At 38.0% G+C, this 15476-nt stretch overlaps 2 pseudogenes; both read right to left on the minus strand.

Annotated features, from left to right (window-relative positions):
• LOC104240458 (myricetin 7/4'-O-methyltransferase 2-like) overlaps positions 1 to 14743 on the minus strand; it is a 53352-nt pseudogene extending 38609 nt beyond the window's left edge.
• On the minus strand, positions 11283 to 11373 carry LOC138872314 (U6 spliceosomal RNA; annotated as a pseudogene).
• Positions 14744 to 15476: the final 733 nt, after the last annotated feature.

Below are 15476 nucleotides of genomic sequence, written 5' to 3' on the forward strand. Positions count from 1 at the left end.
TGGAGCCGAGACCCCAAAAGACATATTTGGAGAGTAGTATTGGCCATCATAAGCATGAGATGGTGGCCTATTGTTTGGCCTCATCATAGGAGGTGGTGACGGGATTGTATATACCGGTGCGCCAGACACGACGAGAGGGGTGTTCCTGACTGGTGCGACTGGAGGTTGCATGTTAGAGGTACCAGGGGTAGCGTGGAGGCTGTAGTTTGGCACATACCCTGGTGGTAGAATGTGATTGCTCGTTTCATGGAACGGTGTTTGAGTAGCCTGGAGTATGGTAGAAGTTCCCTCTAAAAGACCTTGGGGTGGAGGTCGACCGGAAACCCAAGCTTGATATACATCTGACAATTGCTGTCTCAATTGCCTTATCTCCTCCGACTCTTGCTCAACTGACTAACCCTGCGGATTGTCATGGACCAATACTGTTATCCATTACCACTGCTCCCTTATATCTTGTGAAGTAATGATGTGTTGCCAGTTTCACCACAAACCAACCACCTTAAGCTTACTATATAAGAGGTAACAAATGTGTTAGGATTAAGCATTTTACAGATAGGAATCCCATGTAGATATGCTATGCTCCTAAAATATCACCATCTCTAACATGCTTTTGGAAGGCTTCATGTTTCATTCCGGCTTATCAGCTTGTTACTTATTGACACTATTATTTCGTTCTCTTTTTTTTCACTTTGCCTTATTTTGATCCCTTACTTTAGAGTCATTAAAAAATATTTGATCGAATCTTTTGTGGATTGCCTACGTATCATGTCGCCGCATGAATCATATCATTATGTAGTTCAGGTCCATGACTATTTTTTTTTACAAAACAAACATCTTTTTGGTTCATTTTCGAATTTTCTAAACAAAATCTTTTCCATTGATTTTCAATATATATAATAATAATTTTTTTTGATACAAGACTCAAAAAGCAAGAATTACATAAAGATAAACAAGACCATACCTGACTCAAATAGACTTTTTAGGATAAAAGGCAAAACAACAAGACTCAAAATATCAAAAGACTCTTACAGCCTCAAAAACAACAAAAGACTAATGAAAAAGGACTAATAACTAAAAGAAGACTTTGATCTTTGCAGTAGAATCCACCAACATCACTGTAATCAAGGCTCTTGTTCCTGCGGCTGACCCCCAACATTACGGTATATCCTCTCCAAGTCTGTAGATATATGACGAGCAACGTTCAATGATACTTCTGCAAACCGCCCGGGCGTCATTCCCTGGCAACTCTTGCATGCTCTTGAGGTATATGTGGATACCTCGAGGATCTTTCCCTTAATGTATTCCTGAGCCACATGAAACTCTTGATTTTGCTGACCACGGGTCTCAGCTAGATCCAGCGCATCACGCTCGCGATCCAAGGCCATATCTTTCTGGCACCGAACTTCTAGCGACCCTGCTTCTAACTGATTGATCACCTTTTGGTAGTGGTGTCTTTCTATTTAAAACTCCGCGATCTGGCTCTCCTTGCTTGGCTCAACTCCCCCTATCTGATCCCTCAGACCTTGGATTAATGGAGCAAAACCTCTACGCTCATGATCACGGACTACCCTGAACTAGGCTTCTTTTTCTTCTTGTTGCTGAGCGGTTGTGACTATGTTCTTCTTTCAAATTTGGGCTTTGAGTGCTTGCTTCTCTCGTGCCCACTGAGCCTTTTACCGCTCAAAATCAGCCTGTTCTATGTCCATGGCAATCTCCAGAATGCCCTTATCTTCTTGTAAAATGTCAATACGAGATTGGAACTCTTGTGCCACTTCCCTTCTGGTTTCTCTAACTCTGGCCTCGATCTCCTCCTTCCAATCAACTGCATGTTGTATGGATCTTTCTGTCCTTTGCTCGGAGCCTGGTTGTGAAACCATTCAAGGTATGCGAGGCTTACCTCCCCACATCCACGATCAACTACCATCTCGTCCAAATCAGAAAATCGACTACCAAACCAAACATTGTGCGCATATGTCTCCCTTAGAGGTTCCTCTCCCTTGAATTCCCACATGAATGGGCGCATGTCGTCAATCGGGGGCCTTTTTTGCTCTCTCCTCTCTCCCTAGCTGGCTCATGACGCGTAGAGGTGCATAGGGTTGGAAACCTCTGAAACCCATGAGTATGACGAACAGGCGATACGTTGACATATGTATGACCCCAGCAGAAGGGAACCAGTAATAGTTCCAAGTGATTCTATAAGCACTCAATGAACCAAGTAATGTCTTCCAGGCCGTAACCCCCTTTGGAAGATTACAACTCGCAGCTCTGTCTGGGTGACATCCAATGTAATTCAGCCAATTACCATTGAAATTTACTACTATTGGATGATGATAAAGGGGATCTATGAACCATAACTGCAGCAGAATGTTGCATCCCTCAAAGTAATCTTCACCTTATTGACAACAAGTCAAAGCCCGAAAAATATCTCCCAAGATCATGGGAAGAATGGTATGATCCTCGCTACTTTGCAAATACGAGACTATCGCAACCAATCGAATTCTGATGCGCCCACCACGCTCTGGAAAGACCATGATCCCTAGAAATGATATCATGAACGGGGAAATTCTCAACTCCTTCCAAGCGTCGTAACTCAACTGGTTGACAAATTCTGTGCCCGAGAAGTTCTCAAACCCTTTCTCGTCCCCAAATCTGTCATAAAGATATTCCGACGAAACCCAGCCTTTGTTTAAGCAAACCATTGGAATTCGACGGAGGCATAACTTCTTTAAAAAGTTGTTCACACCAACTTTTCTCGGAGCAGCAGACTTTTTCCCACGAAGGTCTCTCCCCAATCCGGTGAACCCACCTAATTCTTCCAATGTGGGCGTCATTTTACAATCTTTGAACCTAAAGACATTGTTCGCGGGGTCCCAAAAACCCACTAGAGCCTCGATTAAATCTCTGTTAGGCTTAATTCTCATGATGTTTGTGAGGAACTTGAGGTGCTTAAATACTCGATTCCGTTCCCATGTAGCAAAACTAGCCCATCAATTACAGAGACTACTCGGGGTCTTATCTCTGATCAAGAACATAAGAGGTGTCTCGTCCCTTACCCTTTTCTGACTGCTTCTTTGTGGAGAACCCATGGTGATCCTAAGAATAAGATAAAAAGGGTTAGGACTTACCTAAACTATATGCAAATTATGATCATTCATTATTTTATTTTATTTTTTGGTCAATTTAGGACTCGATCTATTTTTATTACAATATATATATATATATATATATATATATATATATATATATATATATATATATATATATATATATATATATTGAAATTACCGGACACAAAAGTTGAGATGATAAAATCGAAAAAAAATGGCTATTATTATAAAGATGACCCTTTGATACTTTCATAGAAGGCATAAAGGATGTCTCGGCAAAAATAGCCAAACATAGGAACAAAATGATAAAAATAGACAAAATAATTAATAAAAAACTATTTTTATGAAAATGAACCTTTCTACTCTGAGAGGGGTTCAAAAGCTGTCTCAGCAAATATAACCAGACAAAACTAGATAAAAATGGCTACTTTTGCAAAAACAGCCTTTCGGTACTTCAAAAAAGGTTTAAAGTTGTTTCGACAAAAATGGCCAAACATAAGAGCAAAATGGTAAAAGGTGAATAAATATAGATAAGTAACTATTTTTACAAAAATGGCCCTTCAGCACTTCCCAGGAAGATTTTAAGGCTGTCTTGGCAAAACAGCCGGAACATGAGGGCAAGACAGTAAAAAGGTGACCAAAATAGGCTCTCTTTTTTCGAAAATTTTATGCGCATGCAGAATTTTATGCTCCCCTTTTTTGAAAAGTGTGGGCTGAACCCGATGGAGGTTGCCTACGTATCTCATATCTGGTGAGAATCAAACCCGCGTAGTTCGGTAAAACTGGTTACTTTTCCCTTTTTTTTAATGAAAATTAATCTTTACAACTCACACCATACTACTACAATATATATTATTTACAAAAAAGGTTTATTTGCACTAAACTAGGAAAATTATTCTTTTTTTTCATTTTTAATAATTACACTATTTTTTTTAAAAGCCGGTCGACAATGCAAGTAAGCCTTCCAAATGATGTATCAAGTAGCACATACGTGAACATGATGGTCTCAAAGAGGATACCTGTCTGTCTTATACGGACCCGGCCCCTGTGCCGAGTTTCGCTAAGTCAAATGCACATGATGCAAATAAAGCGAACCTACTAGGGATATCCGGCATGAGGTTTGTTCTTCTAGGTTTAGATCCTATTGGAGAAGGTATCTAGACTGGCTTACTCTAGCGGACAACTCGAGCCGAGGAGGGTCAGCGTACCGGTAGCATTGCTTTCCGGCTTTGCTGGTGGTGCTCCCTGCCTAAAACATGTGTGACTAAAAATCGTTCACCGGGTGACAAGCACCTCGACTATCTCAAAGAAAGTGGGCTATGTCAAGCAAATGACCAATTTTTAATTTCAAGAAGATTCAGAGGGGGTGCGTGAGAAAACAGTTTATATGTACAATTCAACAATATCAAAACGGTAAAAATCGAACTGGTAGCACATTGCACAAATAAATCACAATATATACAAAATTAATAAAGCCAAAAAAGTCAACATGTACAAACTCGAATTCTGGTTGTCCCCAGCAGAGTCGCCAGAATTGTCACACCCCTTTTTTTCTACCCCCGCAAAGAATAGATATGTGTTATGGAATTTGTGGGTTAAAGAGTTTTTCCAATTAAAGTGACAAATTTTGAAATATGGATTATTTTTGTTATTCAAAGTCGCCACTTGGAATTGATTTTTTGGTGTTCCTAGTCACCTTTTATTTGAATCCCTAGTCAAAAGAAAGGTTTGACTCTTTTATTAGTCCGCGAAAACAAAGTTCGGGTAAGGAATTCTGTTGACCGGGGAGAAGGTGTAAGGCATTCCCCGAGTCCCATGGTTCTAGCACGGTCGCTTTATTGACTTAAAACTTGGCTTAAATTAATTTTGGACAAACTGTGATTTATATGGTTTTCATGTTTTACCTGTCCGCTTTTATCCCTTGATTATTAGAAAAATTAAAGAACATTTTGAATAATAAGATATCATAACCACGCTACGCAAGCGAATGCGCGATTATGACAAACGATTATTAGCTCGTTATTTACTTTTGAAAATTTACTATAATTATGCTTTGAGGAAAAATTAACTTTTGGAAATTTATTAAATGTCACTACCGCACTACGCAAAAGAATTCGCGATTTTTAGCAAAGGATTAACTAAATTAAAAAAAAAAATTAAAAAATTGACTAAGACTAAAGGATATGACATGAGATTGTTGAATTAATTTATTAAATGTTAAACATCACGCTACGTAAGCGATTCCGTGAAGTTAAAGTGTGCCTACTATTTGCCTAGCGTTTAAATTAGTTAATTAAGAGGTGATTAAATTACTAAATTACTATTACTAAGAGAAATTACCACTTTTAATTAATCTATTTTAGCGAACATGAGTTTTAATAAATTGGACCAACTTTGTTTATAAAAGTTAGTCTAGTACATTACTAAAACGGAAATGGGCCAGCAGTAATCCAAGTAAAAATGGGCCAGCAGTGACTTAAAAAGAAAAATGGCTAAATAAAATTTTTAAAAAGCATTGGGCCCGTTGGGAAGAGCTAATGGCCATCAGCTGCATATTAACACAGGTAGCCCACTTGGGTTAAATTACACATCTAGCCCATTTTACTCTAAAACCAAAACCTTCAATTTATTTGCAACCTCAACCACTTGTTTAATGACTTAACCATTTTCTAAAAATAAAGGTCTTTACAAAAATGGTCACCTGTAGGATCTAAAATTGATTACAATAAACTATGGTCACATGTAGAATCTAAAATTTATCACAATAAACTAAAACTTCCAGGCATGACTCTTTTGTTCTTTTCTTTAAAGAGTGGCCTAATATAAACTGGCCAGAATTACACAAGGTGCAAAAAACAGTCCTTAAACACATTACCACCTTCTTGAAACATCTCATTTTACATGCATTGAAACTATATTAGATAATAAAGTCCAGCTACACATGAATAAACACAATTTGAACATTCAGGGATTCATTTTTTATATATGAATCCAACAAGATATACTTAAACAATCAAGAAAACTATCTAGCATTCATTTATCTAGATGGATATGCCCCCAGTAGTCAAGATGAGTTCAAATCTTCTTGTTAATGTGAAAATATCTGCAACATAAGGTTAAAGAGTTACCTGAGTTACAGAATAATAAAAGTACAACAGTAGGATCAGCAAGAATAGCAGCAAAACAGCAACAAAGACAGCAACACTTCAGTGTTAAAACAGCCCAGAAAACCAACAAAGATGCTTGAAACTAGTAGCTAAACAACTTCACAAATTGCCTAAGGGATCTTTCTATTTTTCTCAAAGGTTCACTCTAAGAAACTCCCAAAGCTCTGAAATTTCAGCTTGCTATATGTACTAAACTGCTGATTTTTCTTAAAGATATATGTCTTTTTTAGAGTGTAAAAGATGATCTCCCAATGTCAGATAGAGTGTGTGTCAAAATGAGCTCTTAAGTAGGAAAAATAAGTCCTTTTGGACAGATTTTGGTTCACCAAAAATCTGTCCAAAAGGACTAACTATTGTGTGCCAAAACAGTCCACTTTTTCACCAAAAATCTGACACAAAGCAAAGTAGTTGTATTTTCCAGCATGCCTAAACAGTAAAAGCAAGCTAACATGTACTTATTTCATGATTAACACATTCTAACTTTCAGCTTTAAGCAAATTAATACCAAACCTAGTTTGCACCAAACTAAAACGAGAAACAAGCAATTAGAACTTAGTTAGACTACCACAAACATGTAACTAAAACTTAATACTGAACTATTAATTAATAAACAGAACTTAAAACCTAATGACTAAAATCAAACCAAGCAAGACCCATATTTATAGAGAAAACAACTTAGTGAAAATTTTTGATTTAAGCGAAGAAGAAACTGAAAACTAGATAGAAAACGAACTAAAGTCGACCACAAACAGAACTTACAATACTACAATAGCTACAATAAAGTAGTAGGCAACAGAAATCAGAAAACTAAAGAAAGGATTAAGGTTCCTGGGGTGAAGTTCCCTCTGAAAGACCCTGGGGTGGAGGTCGACCGGAAACCCAAGCTTGATATACATCTGACAATTGTTGTCTCAATTGCCTTATCTCCTCCGACTCTTGCTCAACTGACTAACCCTGCGGATTGTCACGGACCAACCCTGTTATCCATTACCACTGCTCCCTTATATCTTGTGAAGTAATGATGTATTGCCAGTTTCACCACAAACCAACCACCTTAAGCTTACTATATAAGAGGTAACAAATGTGTTAGGATTAAGCATTTCATAGATAGGAATCCCATGTAGATATGCTATGCTCCTAAAATATCACCATCTCTAACATGCTTTTGGAAGACTTCATGTTTCATTCCGGCTTATCAACTTGTTGCTTATTGACACTATTATTTCCTTCTTCTTTTTTCACTTCGCCTTGTTTTGATACCTTACTTTAGAGTCATTAAAAAATATTTGATAGAACCTTTTGTGGGTTGCCTACGTATCATGTCGCCGCATGAATCATATCATTACGTAGTTCAGGTCCATGACTATTTTTTTTTACAAAACAAATATCTTTTTGGTTCATTTTCGAATTTTCTAAACAAAATCTTTTTGAGGCTGCCTGGGAGATCGAGCGGGAGATGCAGAGTAGATATCCTCACCTGTTTGAGGCTTCAGGTATGTTTCTTGACTCGTTCGAGGACGAACGTTTGTTTAAGTTGGGGAGGATGTGACGACCCGTCCAGTCGTCTCATGAGTTACCGCTCCGTTTCCCCCATTTCTGCTTTTTTATGCTTTGTCTATCCGAGTTATGTGGTATCGGGTTGGTCGGATCGAGTTCAGAAAGGATTTAGTAAGGTTTGAGACACTTAGTCTCTTTAGAGTGAGTTTAGGTTGGAAAAGTCAACGGGATATTGACTTATATGTTAGAGGGATCGGATGTGAGTTCCGATGGTTCGGTTAGCTTCGGGAGGTGATTTGGGACTTAGGAGCGTGATCAGAATGAGTTTTGGAGGTTTGGAGTAGATTTAGGCTTGAATTGGCGAAATCAAATTTTTGGCGATTTCCGGTTGATAGGTGAGATTTTGATATAGGAGTCGGAATGGAATTCTAAGAGTTGTAGAAGTTCTGTTTTGTCATTTGAGATGTATGCGCAAAATTTCAGGTCATTCAAACATGGTTTGGTCAGGTTATTGATCAAAAAAGGAATTTAGAAGTTTTTGGAAACTTAGGCTTGAATCCGATGTGTTTTGGTTGATTTGATGTTGTTTGAGGTGTTTTGAAGATTGATACAAGTTTGAATAAGGTTTAGGGATATATTTGTGCCTTTGGTTGAGGTACTGGGGGCTTCAGGTGAGTTTTGGGTGGTCAATCGGGCCATTCCATGAAATTGGAACCTGCAGAAAATTGCAGGTCAGTGCTGCAGAAAAATGATCTTCGCGTTCGCGAGAGGGTCCTCGCATTCGCAAAGAGTCAGTTGAGAAAGCTGGAAATTTAGACTTCGCGTTCGTGAGGGAGGCTCCGCGTTCGCGAAGGGCTGAGCAGCTGTGTATCGCGTTCGCGGGGGTGTTGTCGCGTTCGCATAGAAGGAATGGGCAGCTGAGCTTCAGGGGGGAATTTGTTCATCGCGTTTGCGAGAGGCGGAACGCGATCACGAAGGTTGGTCTGAGCAAAACATCGCGTTCACGATGGGGAGGTCGCGATCGAGAAAGAGGAAAAATTGGTCAAGTTAATTTGTGCTTCGCGGATGCGAGGATTTGACCGCGTTCGCGAAAAAGGATTTCAGGCCTCGGCAGAAGGTTTAAAAGGTCGTTTTGTCCGCGAATGTGTGGTTTATTTCTTCCATTATTGGTCATTTTTGGAGCTATTTGAAGGAGATTGAAGAAGGATTCAAGGGGAATCACTTGGAGGTAAGAATTTTGGACTTAAAACTCGATTCTATTGTGAAATCTACCTAAACAATCATAGAATCTAAGCCTAAAATTGAAGAATTAGGGCTTGAGATTAAGAGACTTTAAAATGAGAATTTGAGGGGTCATTTGAACTTCAATTTCAGTGTTCTTTGTATGTATGAACTCGTGGGAGAATATAGATTCGGGATTTTTGGTATTATTTGATTATTTTCGCTTGGACTTCGTTCCCTTAGCATATTTTGACGCTGTGATTCTGATTTTAGATAGATTCGACGCGAGTGGAGGTCGATTCGAGGGGCAAAGGCGTCGCGGAGTAGTATTTACACCGGTTTGAGGTAAGTAACCATTGAAATCTAGAACTGAGGGTACAAAACCCCAATATTTGACTTGTTTTGATAAATGCGGTAACACACATACTAGGTGACGAGCGTGTGGGCGTGCACCAGTAGGGATTGTAACTTGGTCCGTCTCGTTGTGACTATTAAGTCGTGTATTTGATTTGGAATCTTGTATTATTCCGTACTTTAGTCATTTATACTGTATTATGGGTTGTATGCCATGTTTGGAGCCCTTTGCCGACCTGTTGAGATCCTTAGGGGCATTTTTACTGTTTTTCTCACTTTACTTGTTGAAAGCATATCCTCAGTCATGGTTTACCTGTTTAAATGTTTAAAATTGGTTTTATCACTCCACTTCTAAATGTGAGGATAGTTTGGACTAAGTTCCCTAATTTCTATTATTGTGCCCGAGAGGCTGTAAGGTTAATGACTGAGAGAGATTGAGAACCTAATGGTGAGGATATTTATATAAGTGTGAGTTATGGATCGGGCTGCACGCTGCATTGATACTTATATGGATCGAGCTGCACGTCGCAGTGATATATATATATTGGATCGAGCTGCGCACCGCAGCGATATGACGCTTGGGCTATAGGAGCCCCTCCAGAGTTTGTACACCCCAGTGAATATAGTCGACTATAATTATGAGATATTAATGAGCCTGAGTTCTGAGAGTGAATACTGGGTGACGAGAGTGAGTCATGGGTGACTGAGAGGCTGCCCGAGAGGCCATGTTCTGAGTGATACCTTGCCTGAGGGGCCCAGTTATGATGTTTTCACTGATTTCACTCTTCTTTTAAAATAAGCCTCTGTTGAAAAATTGCTAAGTATATGATTTCAAGTGTTTAAACTGAAATTGATGATTTTACGACGAAACTGGTTTTAAACTGTGAAGTTGACCTGTTATCCTATTATTTATTCAGTTATATGATTTTAAACTGCTCGTCACTATTTTCAGACCTTATTTACTTTAGTTACTTACTGAGTTGGCGTACTCACGTTACTCCTTGCACCTTGTGTGCAGATCCAGGTGCCCGAGTGGAAGAGTGAGGGTCCTCAACTGATCCAGAGATTGTCGGAGATTTCAAGGTAGCTGCATGGTGTCCGCAGCCCTGTTTTCTCCTTCTTATCTTGTTCCTTTCTGCATTTTCTAGACCTATGTTATATCAGACAATCAGTTATGTAGTAGAAGCTCTAGACTCGTGACACCAGATGTTTGGGGCTGTGTAGTTTCATGTTTATTTGACTTCCGCTTATATTTTGTTGTTTTTAAACACTTATTATGGAAATTTGGTATATAAACTTGTGTTAGAAACTAGCTTATTGAAAGGAAAAAGGGTTGTGATTAAGTGTGTGGGTTGGCTTGCCTAGTAATGTGATAGGCGCCATCACGACTGATATTTGGCGTCGTGATATGTAGAAAAAAAAATAATAGTTAGAAAAATAATTATAAAAAAATTATGGACTATTATGTAGTAAAGATATAACAAAAGTTAGTAAATAAATACTTTTTAAATGAAAGATTTATCTAAAATTAACAATAATACCAGTCTTAGTGGATAACGTACAATAATTTTTATTATAATTATGACATAAAATACTCTCGACTTAATGATTTATGATTAAGAAAAAAGTTATTTTGAATAGTCAACGATTTAAGAAAATTTAAGGATTTACAAGGTTAGTTACATACAATTACATAAAGTTCTATTAGGCGAGCCCAGTACGCTGGCGTTAGGTGCGTTCGGGGCGTAAGTCTCACAGAACTAAGCCCCACACATAAGCCCAGGGGCATTTTACGAGTGCTCTGCCCCGGGGCGAGTCCCAATTATGCCTTTTAAAACAGAGCTTTAACTTAAAAGAAATTATTTTGTGACTTCATTTATTATCGTGCATGTAAAGTTCAGTAAAATTAATACTGAAAAATGTTTTTTTTTAATTTTAAACTTTGGATTATTTTTAATTTATGCGTGTCATCCTTGCTAATCTTTTCTGTATCGTTTAAATTTTATCGGATGTGACCTGAAAAATAATTAAATTAGGAAAAGTAAAGTAATAATACCTTAAGTAAGATTGCATTAGCATAAGGAATGTTATCAAACATATTCCAAGCAATAAATTCCAAGTTCCCAGTCGTTATTCCCTTTTGGTCACCAATGACATGAGGGAGATCAACCACAATGCAATTCAATCTTGGAAAAGCATTAGCTATAGCCATAGCCATAGCCACAGTTTCAGTGCCACCTCCAACATCTACCAACGACGTTAACCCCTCAAAAACATGCTTACACTGCTCAGAATTAATCAATAAATGGGAAATCAATTTAGAATCACTAGCCATTACATCATTAAAAATACTACCAAATTTTGGCTCTTCAGCGCAATAATCCCACATGGATTTCCCATACGTTGTCAAAAGCAGTGGGAAGATCATCTTGTAACCAATGGCTCAATGAAGAAAATGGCTTTAACGCAACAGGATTTTGGCTAAAAATGAAATGTGACCTCTTGTTAAAAGAAAATGGGTCGGTTTTTTCCTTAAAAGAAATCAAACCAAGTAAGTCGATTTTTTCAATTATTGGAACCAAATCAAACCAATTAAGTCGATTTTTTAGCGATTCGATTTTTGTCGGTTTTTCGGTTTTTTCGGTTATTCATCAGTTTTTTTTCTTAAATATGGGATATACACTATCGAATGCATATTCCGGCGACAATATTTTCAACGTAACACTATCAAATCAATTGTTCTTTGAGAAATCTATTAGTTACCAAGATATATTGATGACAATTGAGCCCAATAGTGATGAATAATTTAAGTACTTAATTAAAAATTAATTATTTTTAACATGAAATAAATTGTTGTACTTAGCAAAAGAAAACCACCAATCAAACTAGAATGTAAAGGCAAAGAATTAGATTATTATAATAACAAAAAACTAGACTAAAAATATAAATGACTAATATGTACCATAAAATTTTAGAAACTTTATAAAAAAATATAAATATTTATAGGTGTAATAATAAATTTTAATAGCTACTTTTATATTCGGTTTGGTTCGTTTTTTTTTTTCCTGTTATTTTTTTATTACAATCAAACCCAAACCAAATTAAATCGATTTTTAAATTCAAAACCAAAACCAAACCAAATCTAAAAAGTACCGATTTTTTCAGTCGGTTTGGTTCGATTTTTCGGGTTTTTATGAATACCCTACCAGTAAGAGTGTAACGAATTTGTACGATATATCATCCAAAAGTTATATATCTACAGATATATTACTTAAATTTAATTGGGCACGTCGCAAGAGCGGCTTTGCTTATGCAGTTTGGGAATTAATGCTGCTGGCTGTATAGGATTAGGTTGAGTTGCATTTACATGGCTTACCAACCTTAGGGCTCGTTTGGTTTGAAAATAATTTATTTCAGGATTAATTATTTTGGGATTAGTTATTCCGAAATTGTTATCCACCTTTTCGTAGGGATAAAAATAACATTACAATCCCGGGATAATTAATTCCGAGATTAATTATACCGTGATTTTATCCCAACCAAACGTGGATAAATTCATCTCAAATTTAATTCCGGAATTAATTATCCTTATCCCTCGTACCAAACGAGCTCTTACGGTACTAATATATCTATGAGGTTTATTGCAGTGCACATTAATTTTTATACAGTTACTGTAATTTAACCTGTTTTAAAAAGTTACTTGTCTTATTTTTTTGTAGTAAACAAAATCCATAAATTATGAATATTTTACTTTTAATTACCTTTAAAGTTGTGGCCTTATGGTGTAATATTTTTTTTACACTAGTACGTCCATTAGTTGTGTGATCAAAATGCAAACCGAGTTTCCGTATGTAACGACTTGACCGGTCGTTTTGGGCTCTAGCACGTAGTTCGGTAGTTTGAGGTCGTGAGCAACTTCACATCAGGTATTATGACTTGTGCGCATGGTCGGAATTGAATTTCGGAAAGTTCGGAGTGGATTTGGAAATAGAATTGCCATTTCGAAAACTTTAAGTTGGAAGAATTAACTAAGATTGGATTTTTGAGTAAACGACCTCGAAATCGGGATTCGAAGGTTCCAGCAGGTTCGTATGATGATTTCAAACTTGGGGTATATCCGGATCGAGTTTTGAAAGACCCGAGAATGTTTCGGCACCTATTGTGGAAGTTAGCATTTTTGGAAGAATTTCATAAGTTGGGTCGTAGTGCATTTCAGTGTTATCGATGTTTGTTTGGGATTCTGAGTCTGGGAATAGCTCCGCATGGTGATTCTGGTATTGGGAGCGCGATCGTAAGTAATATCAAATATGACTTGTGTGCAAAATTTGGGATCAATCGGACGGGATTTGATAGGTTTCAGCATCGATTGTAGAAGTTTGAAATTCTAAAGTTCATTAAGCTTGGATTGGAGGTCGATTCATGATTTTAGCGTTGTTTGATATGATTTCAGGCCTCAAGCAGGTCTGCATTATGTTATGGGACTGGTTGGTATGATTGATTGGGGTTCCGGAGGCCTCGGGTGGATTTCGGATGGTTAACGGATCAAATTTGGAATTTGAAGAAGGACTGAAGCAGCTCGTATCTAGTGTAACCGCATCTGCAAGGTATTGGACGCAGGTGCGGAGCCGCAGGAGCGGCCTAGGTACCGCAGAAGCGAAAGTTGCTAGGCTAGGCTGGGACCGCAGATGCGGGCATCTTGCCGCAGAAGCGGGACCGAACCTGCGGAAGGAAGGACGCAGATGCGAAAGTTGGGGGCCTGGAGGAGGATCGTAGAAACGGTTAGTGGGTCGCACTTGGGCAACCGTAGAAGCGGTCAATGACCGTAGGTGCAAAAATGCTGGAGGCAGTGAGGTTCTTTTAAATCGGGGGTTGGGTTCATTTCAACCCCATTTCTTCTATTGGAGCCGATTTTGGAGCAACTTTGAGGTGCCATTTTCACCACCAAGCACGAGGTAAGTGGTTTATGTTAGTTTTGAGTTAAATACATGATTGTATATGGATTTGAGCATGAAAACTTGTGGAAAACTTGGGGTTTGAGGAAAAACCTAGAAAATTAGCATTCTTGGATTTTGACCACGATTTTAGACATGAATTTGAGAGTAAATTATATATTTGAGTTCGTGAGGTTATGGGTAAACCTTATCTTCAAAATATTTCGGAATCCGGGCACGTGGGTCCGATGGAGTTTTTGTCAATCTTTCGATCGGGGTTAGGAATTGTTATAAATTGAATTATAATGAGTAATTGAACATATATTAATGGGTTTACATAATTATTGACTAGTTTTGGAGCGTCGTGCGTCAATTTGAGTCTTCGGAAGGACGTGGAATGCCAGTGATGGATCTTCGGAGCGAGGTGAGTCTCCTTTCTAACCTTGTAAGAGGGAATTGTCCCCATAAGTGAATTAATTGGATTTGTGCTTCTATTTGTGGGGGTTATGTACGCACGAAGTGACGAGAGTCCGTGCGTAGCTACTATTATGTTTAAGTCCGGGTAGTCTAGGACCCAAAAGCATGCTATACTTGGAATATTTGTAATCTTATTGTCACACCTCCTTTTTCCGCGCCCTCCCGAAGGGTTAAATGCGCGAGTGGAGTTTTTCCAATTTAAGTGACAATATTCGAAAATGGGATTATTTATTTAATTCAGAGTCGCCACTTGGGAAATGTTTGGCTTTTGGTGTCCCAAGTCACCGGTTTATCTTGAATCCCAAATCGAGGAGATTTTCGACTTTTCCAAATGAAGTCTGCGAACCAGAAATTCTAAGTAAGGAATTCTGTTGACCCGAGGGAAGGTGTTAGGCACCCTCGAATCCCGTGGTTCTAGCACGGTCGCTTAAATTGTTATAATGGCTAAATATCTGATTTAAATACATATTATGACTTACGTGCTTTTATTAAGTTTAAACCGCTTTTATTATTATCACTTATTTTTTATAGAATTGCAACGTCGTGAAAACGCATCTCGAACCACGTCACAATCAATGCACCCGTGATCGTCGACACATTTGGACTTCGTTGAGATTCGGATTTGGGTCACATCAATGTGCACCCGAATTTAAGAATGTGATTTAATTAAGCCGCGCCTACAGAGTCTAACGCGTTATTATCTTTGTAGAAGGCCATGAAAT

The sequence above is a fragment of the Nicotiana sylvestris genome, chromosome 6 (genome assembly GCF_000393655.2).
Source record: "Nicotiana sylvestris chromosome 6, ASM39365v2, whole genome shotgun sequence".
Classification (NCBI taxonomy): Eukaryota; Viridiplantae; Streptophyta; class Magnoliopsida; order Solanales; family Solanaceae; genus Nicotiana; species Nicotiana sylvestris.